Genomic DNA, 23,558 nt, shown 5'->3' on the forward strand with positions numbered 1-23,558 from the left:
CCATCTTCTAGGACACTTACACCAATGAAACAGTAAATAAGTATATCATGTAGTTTAAAATTGACTGACAGTTCAAGTTATCCTCCTATCTGCTCTGCAGTCATAGAGATGGGTCTTAGGAGTATTTCTTCTTTTGTCAACATCTATGTTTTTTGGCTTTTATATTAGAAGGTGCCGGGGAGACGGTAGAGGAATGATGCTTTTCTTTCAATTCTAGTGTGGCTTTGACAGTAGGACCCTAATGTATGTTTGTAGAATCTGACCCCAAGGAGCTTGTTCTGGTGTGGAGGGGCTCCTGTGAGTTCTAAGGTATAGCACTCTATGGCTAGCTACTTCTATGACCAAGGTCTAGCTAGCATCACCCTGAGAGTGGCTTGTCCAGGGTTTTCGTAGATGGATTGAAGAGTGCTCCCTGGAGGCAGATCCACTCAGGATTCCCTGAATTTTCTGCAGGTGTCTGAGCAAAGCAGAGTTGCTAACTTGGACTTTTCCTGTGGATAGCTCATTTGCAATCCTGGGGCAGGGGAAAATCTCAGAAAGACCTATTCCATAGCACCTTACAATTTTCAAACAACCCAGAGACAGCCCATTCATGCATGGTGAAACACACTTTGGACGTCAGCCCTACATAAGACATGAGAGGTTGCTCACTCGGAGAACTCCAAGTTCGAAATGTTATCCCTACTCTGGGTCTGTTTTAATTAATTATAGCTAATACTCCACTATTTCAATACTTGATTTCATGTACTAACCATTCAAATTAAAGCTTCTCTGTTTAGGTTAGTTTCTTTCTCATGAGAATTTTTTTAATGACCATGTACTTCAAAAGAGCAGCAATATGTACTAAACATTTCAGATATTAATACTAGATATTAATGTGAAGCATGCCTTCACCTAGCAGAAGAGGACTATGGGTGACTCATCAGTGGAAGCAAGTGCCCTGACGAAGTAAGTTCTGTGACTTTTCCTGGGTCTCTAATATAAATAACAAACATTAGTTATGGGAAAGGTTTTACAAAGATACTCCCTTCACATTTTTAAAGAACCGTTTAGTAGTCTCTAGAGATTGGCAGGACACACTAAGATTTATTGGGCTACAAATACATATTGAAGTCAGTAACAAAGAATCCTTCATTGTGGAATGAAGGATTTTGCACATGTCACACAGATACTGGTGAGTTAAACACCATTTTTTTCTAAGAATATATGCTATCCTTTAGAAATTCAGACTTATAATAGTTATGATCTTATAAACATAAAATACAAGATCCTTTTGTCTGCCTCTTAAATCATATATTTACATTTTTAAAATTGTGTATTTGTATGTATTGTATATATATATATATATATATGTAAGTTTAAAGAATATCTAAAAGAACTAATGATGATAGTCACTAAAGACTTTGAATCATAAATACAGAAGCTTTGCGTTTTGTCTAAATATAGAAACAATAGGCATTTTGTAGAAAATGAGTTCCCAATCCATAAAATGGATGGCATTTGGAGATGGGGATTTAGGAAATGCATTTGGTCATGAGAACAGAGCACTCACCAATTGTATTGCTCTTTGCATCTCTCCCCTACATCTTTCTCTCTGTGGTGTGTGTGTGTGTGTGTGTGTGTGTGTGTGTGTGTATAGAAGTCTATTGTGTATAGTAATTAGACATAATGCTTGTCCAATCCTACCAAGCTATCACCCATCCTCCAGAACTTGGATTTTCCTTAAACAAAGGAGAAGTATCTAAGCCTTAGATGACCCACCTGTGATAATTTTTTGGAGTGCCCAGTGATTTCTAATATATGCTGTATTTTATGTATTTTATGTAAGTATCTTTAAAATCTATTTGGTAATCATCAGCTATGGTGTAAAACAAAAAGTGCAATGATTTCACATTGAAGAAGGTCCTCAATAAGAATTGGATGAAGAGACACACATCTAAATAACACAAATGACAAAACAAAACCCACAATATATGCTATTAGACAACAGTGTGTAGTGCTGGACACCATAAAAACTATAAAATGTCATCGAATAGATAGTCCAAAGGGGTTAGATTATCTGTTCATTTTATTTTTATTTTCTAGGCTCAAAATGAGATTAAAATGTCAGACTGTCCAAGTAGAAGAAAATTTCTGACAATATTTTTGATAAAAAGCACATTACAGGTCGACGAATTGCTATAAAAAAGAAAGGAGATATAAAACATGCCAGAGTTATAGACATTAGTGTATCAGGATGCAGGTTCTTGTTCATCTGATGCTAGCAGTATTATCATCACATCATATACTTGAGCTAGGTTAAGAAAATAGAATTAGAACTTGCCAGATAAAGTGTTTTATTAAAACAAAGATTCTAGACTGAGTTAATGATTGGAACTAAAATATTTCATTTAAAATTACAGAATGTTGTAATTAAAATGATGATATTTCTGTATTTAGATTTTCATCCCTCTTTTATTTCACTTATTGAATCCAAATATCTTTTCATTTTATCATCAAAACCACCCTCCTTGTGTGGAAAGAAATGCTTTAATGAAACACTTCACTACATTTGATTTGCCTCATTTGCAATACTGTTTTCATTGCTCAAGGTGGTTTACATTACTATATATAGCAGTGGTCAGTCAGACTGGCTGGCTAATTTGTCAGTGTCTGAATAACATGCATTTGAGAAGTTGATAGGAAATGACCACTTCTTTTTTCCTGAGAAAATGCTAATACTCACATATTAAAGAAATATTTCATTTGAAAATCAGCCAACATCATTGTATATTGACACAAGTAATTTTCATTAGCATTCATATGAAGACAGTACAAGTGCTTCAAGGAGAAATCTTGCTGCATATGTAATTTTCAATATTGCATACACTTTCTGTACCAAAAATGTGGTGTTTGCTTATCCTGGATGCTTATTTTCAGGACAAGAAAATTTGACAGATGATCATTAGTGCTTTCTCTGAGATGACTGAGTGTGACAGTCTCTAATTACAGAAAAAGACAGTTTTAAAGTGCATTTACCCATACTGAAGATGTCTTTCTTTTAATTATTTGATTAACTATTTACAGTTTGAAAAGTTTAATACTTTTGTTCAACAAATAGGTAACTTTTATTTAGATGTTGTGTCTCTTTATTGGGACTATTTTATGTCTTCTGTGTAACATCATATTCTAAAATGTTACATCTCTAATTGAAATACCATTGTGTAAAAATCATGTAGGTAAAATATTCTTACTCTTTTATTAGTTACTGAAACAATCCTGTAATTCTGAGTGAAATAACAGAGCGGGATTAATTTTTGGAAGGGGTTGTCCATATTTTGGTAATCACTTAGATAAGTTTATGTAATCTGGTTATTCATATTATTTTGGCAAATTTTTGGATTGCATGAATTTTCTGTTTCCATCAGTAGGATTATATTGAAAGACAGCCATGCAAGTGACCTAACTTTCCCTGTAACACACTTCAATTCAAGGAGTAAAAAAAAATTCTAAGAAAATCATAAATCTAGGTATCAGCTGTACAGAGACACAGATAGATTCTTTTGTTTCCAATACAGAACCAGAAAAAATGAATAAGATAAAAACATCTTTTTGATACATAACGTAAAAAGGAGCTTAAGCATATATCTGTATTTATAGGTATAAAATGACAACCCTCAATGTCTGTTAAGGAATGCAGCAAGTGCTAAATGTCAGGAAGAGTCTTTAAATAACTACTTGCATCTTGACTTAACCCAGACCACATTCTATCCCGTGAGTGACAAGGGCTTATCATTTATAACATGAATGAACTTACATATGAGTTTCCACTGTGAAATGCTAACAGATATTACTGCCTTATACACATTTTAACTGTAGTAAAAAAAAATCATTGCACTGCCTGCACATGAGATTTATAGACATCTTTGTGTATCTACAATTGTTTTGTGAATTTCAAGCTTAGTGGGACAAGAAGAACATTGTCAAAGGGATAAAAAATAAGGCCGAGGTAGACTGGCCATCGATCTTGGTGTTAAAGTGCACTGCTGGGTTTTAAAAACAAAGACATAATCCTCAAAAACAGAAGACAGAACCACTGTATGATTTATTTCTACTGTTTGTGGGAACGTAAGTACCACACCACAGAGATCCTGCACATCTGTGTTTATTGCTGCATAATTCACAGGAGGAAACATGAAATAAGCTTCCATAACTAACACCAGGCAACTGCATACAAGAAGTGTGCTATGTATACACAGGGGTTTTAGCCAGGCCTTTTTAATTAATTGATTAAATTTTATTGAAAATAGATTTTCTCTCTTACACTGCATACTGACCAATTTCCCCTCCCTCCACTCTCCCACAACTCTTCCTCTAGAGCCACTCTGCCTGTTCCCTCTTCAGAAAAGAGAGGGGCTCCAAGTGAGACATTCTTAAGGAAGAAAGAAATAATGACACTTCAAAATAGGCAGAATATGACAACCCAGACTGCAAAAGATAAAACTGTGCAATTTTCTAGTATCTGTATGTAAAATGCCACACACAAATTCACACCCACACACACTCACAAACACACCCATATTCTAATGTAGTAATAGGAGCGGCGGAGCTGCGTCCCCAGCACCCCGCTGCCCGCAAGGCTAGCTTTACCCAAAATAATTACACGGACACTGTATTCTTTTAAATACTGCTTGGCTCTTTAGCTTTAGCCCTTTTCTCGGCTAACTCTCGCTCCTGGACTAACCCATTTCCAATCATGTGTGTCGCACCCCAAGGTGCGCTTACCGGGAAGATTCTAGCCTACGTCCATCCTGGGTTGGAGCTTCATGGCGTGTGCCTCAGAGAGCAGAGCTCTCGCCTCTGCCCGCAAGAGTGGAGCATTGTGTCTCTCTGAGGCGTCTGCCCCCGAGAGGAGAGCTGTTGAGTCTGACCTCACTTCCTCTTCCGCCCAGCATTCTGCTCCGTTCACTCCTCCCATCTACGTTCTAACCTATCAGGGCAAGCAGCTTCTTTATTTAATCAACCAATGGCCTTCCTCCATCATTCTAACAGTAGAAGCAGGACTATTTATGGGGGAAAAGGCCAGCGGAAGTAGGAAGGTAAACACAAGAGAAAGCAATGGGGGAAGTAAGAACAATGGACCTAAGCTGCAAATGGATGAAAATGACAAATTTTAATATTTCTTTTCATATGTTTTAAACAAGTAATTAAAAACTAATGTAGTTAAGAACAAGACATATGTTTCAAGAAATGATGATTTCACTTTTGCAAATATCCTAAATTCCAGCAAGTTAGGAGAATACATTGTTTGATAAACACTCAAAAATTGTGACTTTTCAGAAGCATGAAATAGCATTCACAGTTCGATGTCTAAACTAATAGAGTAAATTAGAAAAACTGTCTTTAAGAAAGCATTTGAAGCTGTATAAATGGTGTGCTACCATACTGATTTTTCTCCTTCATTTTACTTTGATTTTTAATTTGGTATTAAACAGAAAGTGTTGCACACAATAAGGGAAACTAAGATATTAAATTTTAATTAAAATTATAATTCTGAAGTTATTTTTACATTGACTTATCACACTAATTTTATGTTTTTATAGCACAAAATATTGAGTGTATACTTTCCTTTTTCTTTTTATTAATGATAAACTGTTCCCTCATACAATATATCTGATCAGAGTCTTCCTCTCCCTCCACTTCTCCAGTTCCAGTCCATATATAGTAAAATATAGTGAAATTAATAATACTCTCATATTGAATTTGGACAAAGCAAATCAACAGAAGTGAAAGGGAAAGGGCACTAAAGGAGGCACAAGAACTCATGCAGACATTCGAAAGTCCTATAAAAATATTCAGAAATGGCAAATGAACATGATTGATATTTATTGAAAAATTATTTGTGGTGAAATTAAAGACTTACAGACATTTTAAACTTCATACTTATTATTTTTGGTTATGTAATCTATATATTGAGTTATAAGAAACAATAACACAGACATGTGGTGGTGGCACAAGCCTTTATTTGGGAGGCAGATGCAGTATCTCTGAGTTTGAGGCCATACTCCTGTACAGAACAAATTCCAGGATAGCTAGGGTTACATAGAGAAACCCTGTCTCTGAAAACAAAACAAAACAACACAACACAAAAAACAATAGTTAAACAATAAAAGTAAAAAAAAAAAAATAGAGTATAGACCTTAACAGAGAACTCTCAACAGAGGAATCTAAAATGGCTGAAAAACACTTAAGAAAATGCTCAACACTCTTAGCCATCTGAGAAATGCAAATCAAAACAACTCTGAGATTCCATCTTACACCTGTAAGAATGGGTAATATCAAAAACACTGATGACAACTTATGCTGGAGAGGTGGGGTAAAGGGAACACTCCTGCATTGCTGGTGGGAGTATAAACTGGTACAGCCCCTTTGGAGATATGTATAGAGATTTCTCAGAAAATTAGGAAACAACCTTCCTCAAAACCCAACATTACCAGTTTTGGGTATATATTTAAATGATGCTCATTCATTCACCACAGGGAATGTGCTCAACCATGTTCATAGCAGCATTGTTTGTCATAGCCAGAACCTGGAAACAGCCTAAATGTCCCTCAACCAAAGAATGGAAAAGAAAAATGTGGTACATTTACACAATGGAGTACTACACAGTGGTAAAAAAAATAATGACATCTTAAAATTTGCAGACAACTGGATGCAGCTAGAAAACATCATAACTGCAATGATCATTTTTCCCTCTACAATTGTGTGGATAAACAAAGACCACCTTTGACAACAGTGAGATACACTTTGGGTATGTTTATGAGGTGTTTCTAGAGAATATCTTAGAACCCACACTGGATGCAGGCACCCCCATTTTAGTATGATTGGTTACTAGACTGAATTTTAAAGAAAAATGGAAGAAATATGTCTGATTACCATTAGTTAATAAAGAAGCTGATTTGTCCAATAGCCAGGCAGAAAAGAGTCAGTTGGAAAATCCAAGCAAAGATAAAGGGAAAAGGAAGGTGGAGTCTGTGAGATGCTAGCAGTTTCTGGAGAATCAAGATTGAAGTAACAAGCAATGAGTATTATAGTAAATAGAGATTAATAGAAATGGGTTAATTTAAGTTGCAAGAACTAGTTAATAATAAGCCTGAGTTAATAGGCCAAACAGTTTTTAATTAATATCAAACCTCAGAGTAGTTATTTAGAAACTGATGTGTGGGAAGAAAACCTCAAATTACAAGGATCTTTTTTCTTTTATCAATTAAAGATTATTATATATTCTAATTAATTGCCCATTATCTTACATCTGTTCCTTCTGCTAGCGCAGACTTTTCCTTCACATTATAGCTTCCCAGATTAATGATTTGAGCAGTCTTACAGTTGTAAATGCTTTTGTTCTTTGCTGGTTTATTTTCCCTGATGATATTCTTATGCTGAAATTCATTTTGATGATGTTTGAAGAGTTTTGCATATCACACTTAAGTACTGATTAAGAACAGAGAATATATTTAAATATATGAGTGAATGCTGACTTAACCAAGGAATATGTTACCCAAATAATTCTATTTACTGTGAGTGCTCTGAAGATAAATAAAAGGGCATACCTTTTAGAACTGATGACACACACAAGAAAGAAAAAGTAGTTAATTAATATCAACTGTCGACCAAAAATAAATAGTCACACAATGGTGTCAAATAAAGTGAAGGTGAATGCAATTCTAGGTATTTAAGGGAATGTGAATAAAGATTTAGGCACAATACAGTGATCTGTAAACTTGAGCTCTTCGGGGAGAAGAAACAAAAACCTGATCCCCTATTAACAAAAGAGATGTTTGACTGCTAATCTTTCTTCGTGAAGTGGTTAGTATATTACAATTGTATTACATCAAAATATAGTCACTGCCTGCATGCTAGACTTTTCTTAACTGACTTGGCCTTTTGTCTCTGCCTGTCTAAATATTATACATCTTTCTGCTTCAGTTATAATAATGACTTCTTCCACTTTGGTGAATTATTTAATGCCCATTGCCTTTTAACTGCAAATTACAAGTGATAATTTCACCCAATAACAGGAGTACTAAAAGATCAAACTAAGGATGGCTCAGCTTTCTCTGAATCTCTGTCTCCAGTTTTGCTCTCAGCTTTGGTGTAAGATGCATTTGTTTTGGCTGTTGCTTCTGTGAACAATGATCAATGGACAGCTTGCGAGGGTATTAAGAAGAGATTCACTGCTCAGCCAAATGGAACATCTGTACCAATACCATTGTTACTGAAGGATACATTGAGGAAGAAAAGGTATATACAGAATAAGACCTGGAGAATGGGCAGAGATGCTGTCAAATATTGTGTTCTGTAAATCACATGGCTATGGCAATCATAATTTAAAGCAATTATCATTACAAGACTTAAACAAGATCAAGCCAGATAAAACTCTCTGTGTAGAAGAAGTACATGATGCGTAGGACTGTTTATATTTAGGAGCTTTTGCCAGTGGATAGTTGCTGAGGAAAGATAATTTTTTTTATAACATTTGGAAAATGGTAGGTTTCTCATGATCCAGTGGCCCATATCCATGCACATGTGGTTAGAACTAATTGGACTTAGCTGGTTGTTAATATAACAACAAGAAGAGAACAAATGAAATTAGGAGGGAGTCAAACTGGAGAAAAATGGGGTTAGGTGGGTACAGATCTTATCATATTTCATCTTATACATTTATAAAATTTCCATATAAAATTAAAGATCAAAAGCATACTAGAATTATTAGCATTTTAAAAACCTCAAACTATTGCGCAAATTATATATAATGCTGCCCTAGATCATCAGTAGTGTCATGTAATTGTACTGAAAATAATTATTATTAATACCTAATAGAGGAAATAGACATAAGAGATATAATTAGGCAATAGTTAAATAAGACACACACTTGCAAAAAAGCTCATCTGATAGATCAGAGAAATTATAAGCAAAGAGAGCTCTAAAGTCATATGAAGAACTGTAAATAAAATTAATATTGCTATTGCTTTGTTTCACATACTTTAACCCCTTAATTAGACACAAATGGCAGGACAATTATCAAATTCTACAGTATCCAAACATCACAACACACTTTGAATCTGAATCTAGGAGAGATATTTCCTTAAAAAAAATAAGCAAATTGAAACATAGACCTTCAGCTAGCTGAGCCTCATGAAATGAGAAAAATGTCTATACTGTGATCCCACACTTACACAGTGAGTGTAACATAAGACAGAAAAGGGAAGAACTCAAGTGAAAACAAAAGAGAAAAACCAGAAATAATCAAGCAGGCACTCTGCAGTCTACTGCCTAACAGATCTGACATATCCCAAGGATAGTGAGGTAACCCCTACTCACCTTAAATATAAGAAAATCAGGAGTGAAAAAGCATGAAAGAAAAATGTTTTACAAAATTCAGGCTTTTGTGAATTTGTATGTATTTGAGTATATAAGGAATGGTAAGATAAAAGCAAAATATTATTTCTTTGAGTATTTTGTGACGGTAGAGTACTGTGTATTTGGGCATGTGTGTGTGCTTGTGTGGATGTGCTGTGTCTATGTGAGTGTGCATCTATGTGTATGTGTGTGAGTGTATGAATGCTGTGCACATATGTGCAGAGGTATATTGGTACATGTGTTCACATGTATGCTTGTGAGTACGTGTGGATGTGGTTATCACATGGGATTTCCACATTTGAGATATAAAGAGAATTTGAACAATGAGAAATTTTATTAGACTTTTTAAATATTTGAGTTTATAATATGATTACAGCATTTTTTCCTTCCCATTCTTCCCTTTGAATTCTCTTATAACCCTCTTTGCTTGCTTTCAAGATCATGGGCTCTCTTTTGATTGTTACTGCTTGCATGTTTGTATATGTACACACATACATATTTCCAAATATAATCTCTTCAGTCTGTATAACACTACTTTTATTATGTTTTCATGGCTGACACTATCAAAATATCAGGTTATAGATCTCAATTCTACAACCTACATAAAATTCCCTCACTTAAGGCTCAGGGAACACTGTAGAAGAGAGTGTATAAAGCTTGTAAAAGCCAGAGGTTCGGGGAGTTTGCTATAAATCTGTGTCTTCTAGGAATGTCAAACACTACACATGTAACTTCTCAACATCATGACTTTCTAAGCAGTACTTGAACAAGAACAGCACCAGTAGATGTGTCAGAGTGGACTGGGGAAAGCCCCTGAGACCTAAAGCCTATGCATTTTACTACAGCAATCAAGGATTCCTAGAGTAGCAGAGCAATGAGTAAACAAACGGCAGGTGACTGGCTATACAGAGAGGTCATTAAGAGAAAATGTCCTCTTTCAAAATAAAAGGTAAAACAACTTCAAAAATAAAGAGATAATAAAACATAAGTAAAATAAATTGAAATAAATAAAAGGCTGGTGGGCATGTGGTATGTAAGAGTGTTCTCCTCTTAGAATTCCTGAAGCATCTTCAGCATAATCATTAATAGAAAACATTCCTTAAAATTGTTGATCAGACAAATAGAAAGATAACATTGAACATGCCAGAGTTTTGCCAACAGGGGTTTCCACACTCATTGCTCATGAGCATTGTAATCACCAAGAAAAGGATAGTCTGTTTCACTACTGTGTGTGTTTCCATGATCATCTGAATTCTATGATTAATGTAAAGGAAAAATATAGGTTGGAGAAAAAAATTGAACGTCAATTTAATATATTGACATGATGTTTTTACTCTGTATTGGATTATAGAGATCAAGTGAGATAAATAAAGAACTAAAATCATACAGTAGTTTCTGTACATGTGTGAGAAAAGAATGGTTTCTGCTTACAAAATGCTGTATGACAATGTTTATAATCTGTAGGAACAAAGCCTCTCTCTTAACATCTCTGCATATTTTATTATCTATAAAATGTAAATTATAGTACTGCCTACCTCTAGAGATGTTTTGAGGAAGAATCAGTGGTCTAAATCTTTGGTTATTTTGGTGAACAATGGATCACACACCTAATCGTGTACGAAAGGGGCTAGTAATAGAGTAGAGGCAAGAACACAGGATGAATTGAAGTTGGATAAACTGTTCTACTTGACAGTGTTCTCCAAAAGGTTAAGAATACGGGTGTACATTTTATAAAATGTATTTTTGACCTACTTCATAGTAGACTTGGAACAGCATGCTTATGGATAACCATGAGCACCTCCTGCATGTAATCGGCTCTGAAAACTTGCACAGCAATCCTGGTGATTTAATTAAGTTATATGATACATGATAGTTTTGAGTTCTCAGTTTTAAAATTCTCATTTTAGTGATGTCTAGAGAATAGCAAATTGTAGTAGCTTAGAGGAGAATACTAATTAGGTAAACAATTTTTAAAGCAAAAGAAGTTTGTTCAAATCTATAACATAAATTTGTCTGCTGTGTTAGATGAGGAATCAATAAACAAACATTTAATAATTTGACATTTGAAATTTTAGAATATAATCAGGCAAGGAAGCAATATTCTTTGCAGAAGTTTGCACCTAAGATATATTTAAACAATGTGGCAATCAAGTTACAAGTTGTAAGTATTAATGTTTAATGTAAATTTTATTCTAATTTTCTGTGAATATAAAGTTTCCCAATGTATATCAAATCTGATTTATTCTGAGTAATTTTATAGAAGAATAGAATGATTTAGCAAGTAATCTTTTTATTTACTTTAACAGGATAATGAAACCATTAACAAAGATATAAATGTTGGATGTGTTAGGAGCTGAATGGTTATCATAAATTCACTCTTTGAAATTCTTATGCCTCCTCTGTGTTGTGTTACTTTGATAGAGTCTGGGCAGATATTTTCATCGGGTTAAAATAAAGTCATTGGGTGGTCACTAGAGAATATTCATCAGGCAATTAAACAATGTGGGTGGTGTCCTCATCAGAAGAGGTGAATCTGAACATAAATACACACAGGGCACATCATGTGAACTCACAGTTGCTGAATCAATGAAGCCCGTGGGCCGGAAGTAGAGTAGAGACTGTAGTTATAGTGATGCCAAAAGATAAGGGAGCAGCCCTGGCTTCCAGAACTGCAAGGAGTAACAAATAACAAGAACAAGTCTCTACCACAGTTTCCATTTCAGATGTCTTGCCTTCAGCACTGGGAAAACCAAGTTTCTTTCTTGTTTGAAATAACCTGGATGTGTAGACACATTGTTTTCCCACTATAGGAATCTCATACTCAAAGTTAAAATAACAAAGAAATTATTTTCATCAATGGAGACCATTTAAAAATACACCCAACACATATAAGTGGCTTATAAATAGGAATGAAGAAATCTGCTAAGAAGTTTTCACCGTTTTCAGCATGACTTAACAGAGATGAACGCTGATCACGGAGGAGGCCTGTAGTTAGCTACAGAGATTGCTGAAGTTCTAGATGCACCTTTATAAATTTTATTATCATTATTTTTTTTCTATACGTGCATGGGTGTTTTGTTTGAATGCATTCCTGTTCACCAGATGTGTTCCAGGTGCTCATGGAGACTAGGTACTCTTCAGATACCTTATAACTTGAGTTCCAGATGGTTTTTGCTACCATATGGGTTCTAGGAATCAAATCACTGTGCTCTGAATGAGCATCCAGGGCTCTATACCAACTTATACCACTGAGCCATCTCACCAACCCTTATACAATATTTTTATAATATAAGTATAAAATACTAATGGGGGATTTATCCATTGTTAGAAAAAGATTTTCAATAGTAAAGAAAATAATACATTTCCTTTTGCATCTTTCTAGATTTACCATCATATCTTTATTACTTTATTACATTCATTTAAACCTGTGCTAGAACTCAATGAGACAACAAAGTGTATACTGTGTGTGATTGTGACCCCTGGAAAACTTTAGAATTATACTAGATTAATGGACCAATAAAGAAATGATGGGTTACTTAGTGTAATCGCTGCATAAAATTTGATCATTATCATTCCATCATTGGTTAAGAGTCAGCACTTCTTTTCTCCCCTATTCCTTGAATTTTATATCTTTTCTCCCTCTTCCTTGAATTTTATAAGAAGATTGGCATTGCGTAAGCAAGGAATCAGTAGCAATTCACAGCATCTATGAAGGGCAGAAGCAAATATCCTATTTCTAAAACTGACCTTAATACTCAGAAAACGAATATTACCACCAGAGCAGAAATCAACCAATGTGTTTAATTTTTAGATCAGCGATGCCAGGATCTAGACTGATTAAACTAAGGTCCCGTTTGGACTCATATAGCCTTTTTTTTTTTTTGGAATGTATAAAAGCTGAGGCTTGACAACATGTGTGAAGCAGATACAGACTAATCCTAAGAGATATCTTATGTGTACACTGATTTTAAAAAAAAAATCACAGGAGTGGAGCGAACTCACCTTCCTAGATATGGACGGAGGGGGGAGGACCTTGGACTTTCCACAGGGCAGGGAAACCTGACTGCTCTTTGGACTGGAGAGGGAGGGGGAGAGGAGTAGGGAGAGAAGGGTGGGAGGAGGGGGAGGGAAATGGGAGGCTGGGAGGAGGCGGAAACTTGTTTTTTTTCCTTTTCTCAATAATAATAATAATAAAAAGATATAGCATCCAAAGGGCTTGAGTAGTTCGCTCCACTCCTGTGATTTTTTTTTTAAATCAGTATACTCATATAGCCTTTATGTACATATGGACCAGCCACATTATAAGTTCTTGTTCCTAGAATCCTCAAACTGTAAAGAAGCAGGTTGGTAATAAGAGCGTCAGTATCCGACAGTGAAAGAATTTGGGAGAAAATGATTTGAAGTGAATGTCTACTGTCTTCATTCTCTCTTGTTCTGCTGATTGAAAGCATTGTAGATGTTTTTGCTCCATTTAATATATGTAAATAAATGATTAGGAGAGAATTACCACGTAGTGTAAACTCTGCCTCCATTAAGGAGTGGGCTAGGTAAAACTTGCATGCAGTTTTGAACTTATTAACAGAGACAAAGCATTTGTGAAGAGAATATACAGAAAGATATGATAAAGAAGCATGACACCCCACAGAGGGTAAGGAAGGCCGTCATTCTCGTGATGAACAGTGACAACAGAAAACAGAACCTCAGTGAGCATGCTTGGCTTCTCTGCTTTGCTTTAGTGACAGTAGATTTAGGGATAGCAGGCGACAGACCAGACTGCCGCAGGACTCCACATTTTTACCTGCAGAAATAAGGACACTGGTCTTTGCTCTCCTCCACTCCCAACCTCAGCAGGTTCCTGGCTTCTGCAGCCCGTCTGCTGGGCTCATTTTTACTCCATTGTCCCCTTGCTGAACATCCCCATAGAGATCCCAGCTGCAAAAGAAGATTCTTGTATACAGTTTGTAAGTTGAGGTTAAGTCAAAATCAAAAGAACACATTAACTGAGAGAAATAGGAAACTGAAAATGGAAATGTAACAGACTACAAAGCATCGTTCAGGACACAGGGCATGGGCACCTCGCAGGCCGAAAACGCAGTAGAGTAGCAGTTTCTGGAACCCAGAAAGAGAGGACTGTGCACACTGGCATCTGGTGTGTTATAATCCTCACTTCAAAGATGTAGCATCCTACAGTGACCCCACAGGTAAAGAGTTAAGAGATGAAAAATCTTTAGTTCATACTCATATTTGACCTAAACCTTCACCCAATCAAAGGACAAAGTTTTATTGATATAGTTCATATAATGCAGCTTTCAATAGCTCAGAGAAGAGGGACAGCAGTGATGGTGGTAGGTGGCGTTTATAATGGAAAATGGCACAAAGGACATTCAGTTCACAATGAAGGTGGACTACTTTTTATATTTAGCAATTACACAAATTACAATTCCTTTTAAAGATAATTAAATCAGCACTATTTCTATTACATACAAATGGATAAATATAAAGAAAAAAAAGAAGTGTACATTAAAGTTAGTGAGCAGCAAGTCACATATAAACTTGATTTACTACAAATGTGGGAAGGTAGAATTTCACTGACCATGGTTTTTCATGGGCACTGGAGATACACAGCCCAAGTTTGAATCTTGGTATCTTGATATAATCATGTATAATGGGGCTAACTGCTATTCTTGGGGTTTGGTTGACTGCTATAATGAATGATGATTATAAAATCGCCTCGTCTGAGAGTGTACTAATTATTGTATTTATAATGTTATACTTGTAAGGCATTGGCAAAAATATTATTTGATGTTATTCTATATAATTGCTTCACTAAATGTATCATATGTTTAAATTTCATTATTCAGGATAAACCACTGGTAAGTGAATATTTGCCTTACAATTGGTCAAAGGAATAACTTAAGATGAAAAGATCTGCTTGAAGAAAAATATAATAAATATTGTGAAAGGAAAAATAGAAAGATAAATTATAAAATATAGGTTTACATACATGTTTAGTACTGTAAATCAGGGTGATGACAATGGAGAGGTGGGGTGGAAGGTAGAGAGAAATAAAATACTGAAAAGAACTAAAAGGGTTTTTAGATAATTTTGCACAATCAGTTACTATCATAAAGAAAACAACAAAACTCAAAATTACCCATACGGTTAATATGCAATAAATTTAGCAGAATATTATGAACTTACACTACATTTTTAAGACAAGCTATATCAGCAGACCAGGAGTTATTCACAGAACAAATGGCTGAGAGCACAATGATTCTTTGGGAAATACTTTCAATGTTCCAATGCGCCAGTGTGTGCTGTTTGCTTCTCATGTGATGGGAAGAGCACAGCATTTCTGTGAAACGATTAAACTTTGCCCTGCAAGTAATCACAATACAGTGGGAGAAAAGCATGACTGTTTAACATTAATATTAACTCCTGGATAACAATAATTAGAACCACATACTAGGTCGGGTTTTAGTATACAATACATATAATAAGAAATTTGACGTTTTGAAGGTGGGGATTATGTGTGCTGGTCAATTTTGTCAAATTGTCACAACCCAGAATCTCTTGGATAGAAAGTTTTAAAGAGGAATGATGTGAATCAGGCTTGCCTGAATGGATGTGTTTGCGGAAAGGTCTTTGTTGGTTGTTGACGTATAACAACCCAGCACATTGTGAGAAGTACCATACAACAGGAGGAGCATCCTGAATAGTAGATGGGAGGAACAAACTGATGAGTGCAATCAGGCAAGCATAGATGTGTTTATGCTTTCTTTTCTTTTCACTGGTGTTAAATGATTAGCTCATTGAATTCCTGCCATGACTTCCTTAAAATGACAGACTGCAACTTGGAATTGTAAGCCAAATAAATTTTTTTTTTGCCCCTAGTTGCTTTATGTCAAGATGTTTTATCACACCAACACAAATGTAGCTAGGGTACAACAGTTATTACTAACAGTAAAGCAAAGTGAGTTTGATTAATTAGACAGGGTATAGCTAATTCAAAGTGGAGGCTGGTCTTCAGGCTGCAGTAATTTGTACGATATCAGATTACAACTTGGAAATGTAATTGTCATGCAACTATTTGAAGAGTCTTTACTGAAACACATTTAGGTTAAATCTGTTTAAGAGTGATGCAAGCTTATTGAGTTCCCTCTGCACTTTGCTTTCCTGTTGTGTATTGATGAGAACTTTCTTCCTATAACATTCTGGTGCCAAGTATTACTCATCCATATCTACCTCCTGAAGTTACATTAGCAGCCAGGCCACCCATTTCCCTCCTTTTTTACTAGTTTGTTTAGCTTTATTTTTGCTACTGACACTAACTTTTGTTCCCCATAAAATTTCCTATATCAGCACAACTAAAAAAAAATTAAATCATATTTTAAAAATTGTATTTTGTGGATGAAATTTAGTAAAACCAATGATCATTTGTAATTGTTGTATCAATCAGGCAGTACAATTTCCTAGTCTTGCTTAAAGATCTAGTGTTGAGGAAACGAGCATAAAAACAGTTCAAATAAAATGGTATTTTAGTCATTACAATTTACATAAATTAGTGGAATTTATACAGCTTTTTGTTAACATAAGGAATACAAGAAGCATTGAATTAAGGTATGGTTCTTTCAACATTAAAAATCTAAACACAGTGTTAACTATAGTAATAAGTGCTAACAAAAGCAATGTTTACTTAGCAGAACTTGTTTCCTTGAGAATATCACCAGGCCCATTGCTATGACTGAGTTACAAGCACTCCAAATTTTCATGCTAACAGTTTAACTTTCTACCTTTGGGACTTTGATGGTATTTGGAGACAGAGTCCTTAAAAAGAAAGGATAAAGTCTTTAAGCAAATATAAATGATACCAGCCCTTGAGGTCTCTCTAATTCAGTATAACTGAGGTCCTTCAATAAGAGAAAATTGGGAAACAGAGGAAAAAACTGTACGTGCATTTATACAGAAGACCACAGGACAGTCCAGCAAGTAGGAGGCCCCCAAATTCAAATTTGCCACCATTATGGGGCCAACTTCTAACCTCTTTAGGTCACTCCAGTCTATGGTGTTTTCAATAGCAGCCTTAGCAAACTAGCATGTTTACAACATTTGAAAAGTAGTTCTTTCAATTTTGACTTCACTTAGCTCTTACTCACACGATTTGCACAGAAAATGAGTGTTTCTCACTGACGTAGTTACTAGGTGTAGCCCAAGCACCTGAGAAGGGAATGCCTAGTTGGCAGTCCTTTATCTATTAGCACAGAGGCTGTAAGTATCCAGTGACTGCACATAGTCATTAACAAATCAACACAGAATGCCGCATGGCAACAGCAGTTGATGGAATTGGGTTTATTAGGAAACAGGCTTCACGGGGAGTTCCTTCTGATGAATACAGATTGGAAATGGAAGGGAGAGTGGAGAGTAACCAGCCGGCAACAGTTACATTTCTCCTTTCCTGAAAACCATTTCCAAACAGTCTCTTATTGGCATGCTCATTCAGCTCAGTCACTGAGTCTTGGCAGTGCTCTCTTTTGCTTGTTGATGCTCCTTATTGATAATACTGAAAAGACATCCCAGGGGGCTCTGATTGACTTCCCTGCCTTCAGTAGCAGATCCAAGAGCCACACTTAGCATGGCTGATGTGTATGCATCAACATTCTTTTTAGCATTTCTTGATATAAAGCTTATTTGATTTATACACTAATAATAGCTCATCAGGCACAATTGTAATCAAGTGCTGCTTGAAATTAAAATGCAGCAATGAGGTATTAGCCAGGATCTTATAAAATAGGACTTACTCTTACATAAAAATGTAGTAATATTTCTGAAATCACAACCTCCACCTGCTGCAAAAAAATATGAGTAATTCTGTAGATCCAAAAGCCTGCCATACAAAAAAATATTTAAATAGTCTTATTGAAATTCTGCAATTGTAATATCTTTTAATCATTTCATGTCTTTAAAGGGCTAAATTCAAGCAATTAGGTTGCCGTCCCCATCAAAATAATGACTTTAATTAGGACATCAGGGTGATAGTTTATTTTGTGTCACATTTTGCACACTGATTGTTCTGTCTATAAGCACTAATATAATTATTGAAATACCATGATACATTCAGCAGTGTTAAATCTAGTCTCCCAGGAACGGCAGTCATATTGAGTGTGTACCTGTACAAATCTAGAGATTATTTTTTGTATTAGCTAAAGTTTGCAGATTGTGTATTTAGCCTTTAAGTGTGATGGACTAAGAGTTTGATTGCAGCAGATAGCACACTCTGTCCATTACCTGTTGATTATTTTTTATATAACTGTATGAAATTCAAGATGGCAATGCAGGAACTAAATAGTGGCAGCATACATAGGGTAGATACACTTGATGGTTCTCACCTAAGGCACCATAAGGCCTCATGGTGTGAGATTTGTGCCTCTCGAAACACAATAATTAAAAAAAAACCTTATGTACTATTTCTGAAACATTCATAGAACATTTCTGATTATAGTTTTTAGGTCGAACAAAGATTGCTGATAATGAGATCACTGCTATAGAAAGCCAATTATCACCCCAAACATTTATTTATCAGAAAATTTACTAATAGAAGTTTGTTTTGACTACTAATACAATAACTTTTTATGATCACTGCTTTAATATAAGCAGTATCTCTAATGCAGATTGTCAAATAAGTGAGATAGCTCTATGTGAGTGTTTACAGAAGGGAGAGTTCACCATGGAAAACAGAGCAAGCAAAGAGCATCAAGGCCAAGCTTCTTTTAAGGAACACACAACCATAGGATGTGAACTTAACAAGGGGTGGAAAGAGGGAGTGAGGACGGAAAGGCTCCAAGACTTGAAATCAAGGAAAGAGGATCAATTGTGAGACCAGCAACTGACACAGCACGCGAATCTCATATGTGAAACTATATTCTTCACCACAGAGTAAAAATCCTGCTTCCTCTGATCCTCGCCACTGTCAATATCAAGAAGCAGTGGTAAGGAGATGACAATGGAAAGAAAACAAAATCCTAAAGAAGAGGAGGAAAATGAGGAGAAGGAATACAAAGAAAGAAATACAAAGAAAAAATGAAAATAAAGGAATTGAGCAGTGTTAAGCACTGTGCATAGGAATTTCAAACCACATCAAAATTATCCCGAACGCTATGTATTATCTCTGCCTGCATTTACTATTTTAGGACTTTTTTTTCCTACACACCATAGACTTGCACGATTGTGTAGCCAGTAGATCGTCCCAAAACAAATTAAGGTTAATCATCTTAACATTATTATTCAGAAGCAGGAGATGACAGGGTTCATATGTGGAGGATCAGATTCATCTCCGCTCTGTAACTCTTTCACCGTGTAAAAACCAGACACTAAAATTCTAGTTATGCTTTCAGACAACACATGCATAAAACATATGGCTCTACAGCGCTAACCCTGTCTGTGTTATGTTCATAACGAACAGATGTAAGTGCTTCCTTCTCCTGTTTCCTGATTATGACTGTTTCCAGGCTCCCAGGGACTAAGGACTGACCAGCACAGGCAGAACAGAGCCTCACACCAGATGCTAGCGACAGTACTGGGGAGAGGAAAGTTCAAAGACAGTATCTTTCCCAGGAGCAATGAACTCTACATAACCTCCCAGTGATACAATGGCAGGCTCAGGGTCCACAGCAGTCTTTACGTAAGCGGTGTGAGATAATATTGAGCAGCAGATAATGAGGAAACAATGCACTCAGGGAAGAGCTTAAAGCTACACAGTGAATGCATGATGGCCAGAAAAGGCAGGGGTCGATTTTCAGCAGCAACCCAGGCAAGAAAAAAACTCTAGTCACTAAGCATCTACGACATACTCTATGTCACAACCATGGCTGTGATATAAATACCAACGTTACAGAAACAGAACAGCAGGGGTGTGTTTGTAATACTTTTGAAGATATTTACTTCTTACTTCCGCATTTTTCTCAACAAGGATACCCATAGTCCTACAGTAAGAAAATTCTTCGGGCATGTTATTTAGCTCAGGCAAAACTGTACTGACTACCAGTTTGAGTCAAGAACTGTACTGTTTAATGCTGCAAGCCCATACAGCTACGGAGAGTGTTCTACATGATCAAGGGATATTTCTGGCTCAGTGAAGGACACATCATACCTATAAACTCCCTGAGATACTTTTCCCACTTCAGAGATGATTTAGTACTTATATTATGGTTACAAAATAACATATCCTGCTCTGTTACTCCAGTATTAATTAACTACGCCCTTGAATTTTGTGAATATATTGTCTCAGTCCTTAAATTGGATTATTTATTTTTCTACAGCTTAGATAAGTTAATCAGGAGGTAAATCGATATCACCTGACAAACAAAATTTATTAACATGAAACTTAGCTGTGTTTGCTGAGAGTAATGACTAACATTTATCTGATATTTACCTTTACAGTTGTATGCTCTAATATTTTACAATATGTTTACATCATTATCTTTATAAGCTACCATACACACCCCATAAATAAGCCAATTCAAATTTCTATTATTTTTAGTTAAATAAACTAAACTTAGGACAATTAAAATTACTTATTAAGGAGGAAGTGGTATCAAACCATGGCAGTAATTTGTCAAGGGGGGAACTTATCTCACTGTCATTCTGGCATATTGAAAGGCTGAACTGCATCAGCAAATAGGTTGTTGCTCTGAAGCAATTAGAGAGATATAGAAGAAACAAAATGTAGAAAACTTCTAAAAACCCTATATCCAATTTATAGCTCTAACACACCATTTACAAAATAGAAACCCAACTATGTACCATTTTGCATTTATAACTGTGACCATTAGCTATTTGATATATATATATACCTTTTCATTTATTTACAGCATGTAGCTAAGTAAATGAATAAATATAAGAATTAGTTAATTCCATATGAATTACATATCTGGCAATCCATAGTTCTGTTTTCAAAATAGAAAGTTCTGTACTCCCATTTATGATGTCATTTCCCTTTATAGCCACTCGATGCCCACTGTAGTTCACTACAGATGGTAACCACAATCAAGACTGGATACAAAGGTGAAAAAACTCCCTACAATTGGTGCAAAATAAAGTGATAACACATGTAATCAGGACAACTCACATGAAGATGTTAGGGTTGTAGTGTCCAAGAAGGCAGAGGATGCCTGATGCCATTGAAGTGACTCACTCACAGACTCACCATACAACAGAAGACAAATTCTACTCTCAAGGACACTGTGTCCCACAACCAGCTAGACTGATCAGTCAAAAAGATCAAATGTCTTTCCTTGCAGTGGCAGTACAGAGAAAAAAGTTAAAGAAATCTTTTATAAAGATAAAATAATGAGTGAGTGAATATATTTTAATATTGTTTAATGTATTGAACAAAACAATCACCATAAAAAGATATTGAAATTAAAATGGTAAAATGCCAGCATAAAAGTGTATAAATCTTTGAAGTCAAGAAAATTTAATTCAAAAAACAAGAGGATGTGGTAAAAACTAAGAGTAAAAAAAAATTACAAGAAGTAAGATTTTAACTAAGGAAGAAATTAATAAAATCTAAATTATCTGCACATTGATCTTGGTTACTGAGGGGACTGAAGTAATGAGGTAATGTTTCTGATTTCACCATGATAAACTATATATATATATATGTATTTACTGATGATTGACAGCTGTCTCTGGCTTACAGAGGACATGCATACTGGAATTCCTAAATTAAATAAGCCCATTTTTGAGAAAATTTTGTCTTTCTCTCATGCTATCTTCCATGAAATATAGCTTCAGAATAAAATTAAAAAATACTAAGATAAAAAAATTACTAAGATACAAAGAAATAATTGTGCCCTGTGATATTTGGCAAAGAGGCACAAAGCATTTACTGAGCACAAGACAGCATTTTTAACAAATGGTGCTGAGAAAGCTTAGTGTCCACATATGGAAGAATAAAATTAACTCATATCTCTCACCCTGGAAGAAATTAAATTCAAGTGTATCAAAAACCTCAATTTGAAATCCAAAACACTGAAACTGCCAGAAGAAAAGACAGGCACTAGCCCACAAAATATGGGTTCAGGAAAGGTCTTTCTGGACAGAATTCCATTTGCTCAGGAATTCAGACCAGCAATTTACAACTGAGGAGACCTCAAAAGACCATGGGGCATCTGCGCAGTCAACTGAGAGAAGAAGAACCCCACAGACCAGCAGAGAATCTTTGCCAGCTCCACAGAAAGCAGTCAGAAAATGGGTGACAAATAACAGCACAGTTGTTTGATGAAGCCTCAAAAATCATATTCATTTATATTAACATGTATGTATGTTTAAAAAAGTTAGGCCACTTGAGTTGACAGTGCTCCCATCAATAACCATAAAATAACAAAAATCCCTGTACCATGAATGAGAAATCTTCTTTTGATTGATTGATCAGGGTAGTCAAGTGATTTCCAAAACAATATAGATTATTGGTGTAGCCTTGGATTGGTGCTTGGGGGTGAAGGGTTGGTTTCTACTGATAAAGACAGTATACACCTAGGACTCAGAATTCTGATATTTCAGCTAGAGCTAACCTGAAAACCATATTTCTCTGTTTTGTTTTTTATGATACCATAAAATACTATGCAGATGACCAAGAAAAGGAAGCCATAACAGTTGACCCATCTGTAAGACCTATAAGCGACAACAATGGCCAGTATGGCAGAGTATCTATAAGGGTTCAATAAGTGACACTCACACGTTGTCATTTATTTCTATTTTTGTCATCTTATTTCTAAATTGAATTAAGACCAACTCACCAAGACGGAAATCATGCCAGGTACTTGAAATCTAGCCAGCCTTCTGGGTTTAGTGAAATTGTAGAACTTAGAAAAGAATTTACTATTGCTACTGAGCAAGATCAATATAATTCCTTAGTACATTTTAAACATTAGTTTTATCCCTGAAGCTAAATGTAGTTACCGTCTTTCATCAGATAAGCTTCTCTTACAGCAAGTGTAGCCCATCGCAGAAAACCACAAGTGGACATAATACGGCAATCAACAGATCATGGGGTGCCTAGCCTAGTGGATAGATAGATAGATAGATAGATAGATAGATAGATAGATAGATAGATAGATAGATAGATAGATAGATGATAGATAGATAGATAGATAGATAGA

General features: G+C 35.5%; 1 protein-coding gene across 1 annotated transcript in view; it reads right to left on the reverse strand.

Annotated features, from left to right (window-relative positions):
- Positions 1-23,558, reverse strand: part of LOC101979317 (glutamate receptor ionotropic, delta-2) — an 835,941-nt gene that overhangs the window by 409,295 nt on the left and 403,088 nt on the right. The gene's annotated exons all lie outside the window — the stretch shown is intronic.

This window comes from Microtus ochrogaster, linkage group LG3, assembly GCF_000317375.1.
Source record: "Microtus ochrogaster isolate Prairie Vole_2 linkage group LG3, MicOch1.0, whole genome shotgun sequence".
In the NCBI taxonomy this organism is placed as follows: domain Eukaryota; kingdom Metazoa; phylum Chordata; class Mammalia; order Rodentia; family Cricetidae; genus Microtus; species Microtus ochrogaster.